At 39.7% G+C, this 2,491-nt stretch overlaps 1 long non-coding RNA gene across 2 annotated transcripts in view; it reads right to left on the bottom strand.

The window, feature by feature from the left end:
* The window catches only part of LOC108165980 (uncharacterized), a 4,992-nt gene extending 3,350 nt beyond the window's left edge, over positions 1 to 1,642 (bottom strand). The window contains exons 1-3 of one of the 2 annotated variants that reach the window (XR_001776294.1): positions 695 to 1,641; positions 306 to 501; positions 7 to 163 (exon numbers count right to left, since the gene is read on the bottom strand). This is a non-coding gene — a long non-coding RNA (uncharacterized LOC108165980). Of the gene's footprint in view, positions 1 to 6; positions 164 to 305; positions 502 to 694 lie in introns of those variants that run through there. The other variant, XR_001776295.1, reaches the window with a different exon arrangement.
* Positions 1,643 to 2,491: the final 849 nt, after the last annotated feature.

Here is a 2,491-nt window from a genome sequence, read left to right as displayed (position 1 = left end):
TCATCATTGACCTCTCCAGTCCCTCCCTCTGTGACGTAGAGCTCTGTGTAGATCTGGTTCAGAAGGGTTGGACTTCCTGCTTTAGCAATCCCCTCAAACACAGACTGGACCTTCTTCTTCAGACCAGATTTAATTTGATGTTGGCAAAAACCAGCAAGATGTGCTACATGATGAAAAAATAGTACTATCTGAAGCAACAAAATTACCTTTTGAAGATGATTTGAGTAAATGTGATTCCATCTATGCAGGCTTATGTAAATGCTTGCTTTATCCATCTTATCAAATTTTTGTAGAAGTCCTCTTACTGCTCTGCAGAGGGTCAGCCAGCTCCTCCTCCTTCATCCTCTTCAGTAAGTTCAGTGTGATCTTCATCACTGCCTCTCTGCTGCTCCTCCTCTGTTCTTCGTTCTCACCCTCCATAACCTCCTCATCCTCACTCTGACTTGTTGAGCATTGTGGGTCTTCTAGGCTCAGAACTATTTGGATCTTCTTCTGTTCATCCTTCATAAAAGAGACAATGTTATCTACCAACAACTGGAGCAGAATAATAGATGAAGGAAACATCAGACTGAAATCATGGAGCCAAACACCAGATGGATATTGGACAGACCGACAGTCCTCTGGTCTACAAAGTGCAGCATGGAGATGAGTGTGAACAGAACTATGGAAAAGTAGTTGTTGTTCATGTACAGACCATAAATATGGAGTCCAGCTGTGTTTGATGCTGCTGGGCAGACGGACCACTGGTAACCTCTGAGCTCTGCTGATCCACTCTGTGGAGGAACCAGGAACAATCAGGAAGGCAGGAAATATTCATCCAGCAATATTTACTAATAAAATACTGAAGTTTCACATTAAAATTCCTTAAAGCAGAAAAACAAGAACATATAAGAAAGTTAAAAGAGGAAGATGAACTACAAGGATGAAGACCAGTAACATCAGAATCACCAGTAGACATTTTAAAAAGTTGGTGCTAAACTTGGACTTCAAACTGTCCACACTGTCAGCAGATCTAATGATCGTGGAGACAGTGTCCCAGAGCTTGGGGACAGTGGAAGTGAAGGCTCTGTCCACCCAGGTCTTCAGGACAGTCACTGGATGAAAAGTGGGATTTTTGACCCTGTATTCTGACGCGAATGCAGCTAGTCAGTGACAGATATCGACGGCAATCGACAGTTGGCAGGGCAGCGCAGTTTCGCCAGCCACAGTTGAATGCTGTCGAATGCGGAATCCTCCAAGGGGGGGAGGAGAGATGGGGAGGTGTGGGGGAAGTGCGGGGGGGTGTTAACAGCTTAACGACTCTACTTAACATGTGAATAGCAACAGGAGACCCACGTGAATTCTCAAATTGGATGAAAAAACAATGACATCACAATTCATTACTTACATGTGATTTGTTGGTAGACATCTCCCTATTGGACACACTAGACCTTTATTATTACAGGCCTGGTTAAGCCCCTCCCTAATAGATTATAAAAAATAACCCAGAAATAAAAATACACCAAGCACAACGCATAAGTTTATATTTTTAATTTTTGTTGAAAAAGAAATATGTACATACATGCATATAACACACATCTACAAATAAGGAAACCACACATATATAAAACACATCTACAAGAAACCACACATATATATAAAAAACACATCTACAAAATATAAAGAAACCACACATATATAAAATAAAACACATCTACAAGATACCACACATATATATAAAAAACACATCTACAAATAAAGAAATAACACATAAAATAACATCTATAAAAAAAAACTTCAGTTTAAATAAAAAAAAAATAGATTACAGCACAAAATGTTTGTCTACTTCTGGGCCATGTGGGAGTGGCTTTCTTTCTGAGCATGATCCAACATACAAACGCTTATGACGCAACATGCTGTATTTAGGGTTAGCTTCAAGTCTCTCTTGCAGTTTGGAGCAGAGGTTGCCGAGCTCCTGGCTGCGGAAACTTGGTGGTCTCACAATCCAGCCCAATACACCCTCGAAGACGCCATCCTCTTCATCAGACATGAGGTYAATGGTGACACCTTCCCAAAAGGAAATCTCCTCTGCTGCCAGGACTCCCTCGCCTCCAGCAGCTGTTGACACAGAACAGACATTAAGTCATAAAGAATCCTTATGAAAACATATTGTTGAAACTATACTGACATTTTAAGTGTCTTGGTTTAGAAACACCAAATATGGGGAGGTGTAATCCATTTGTCATTGAAAACTATGGCTATGTGGTAAAGTATCAACTCCTGATGTGAATAAACATGATATTTAACAAAACATTGATAAAAGTACTTAAGTGTTTTGTCATTAACCATTGAGGCTACATTAAAATTATTGCACACCATCTTGTACCAAAATATTACAGCTTCTTAAGAAAATGTAATATTTTTCTTTTCACTGCTGATTGCATTCATACACACATATATACAAACATGCATGCAAAACTGATGCATTTGATGCAATTGTGACATCTCTAGT

Source organism: Poecilia reticulata, unplaced genomic scaffold (assembly GCF_000633615.1).
Source record: "Poecilia reticulata strain Guanapo unplaced genomic scaffold, Guppy_female_1.0+MT scaffold_263, whole genome shotgun sequence".
NCBI classification, from domain to species: Eukaryota; Metazoa; Chordata; class Actinopteri; order Cyprinodontiformes; family Poeciliidae; genus Poecilia; species Poecilia reticulata.
Note: the sequence above shows the minus strand (reverse complement) of the source record. Positions and strands in the feature narration are given on the sequence as shown.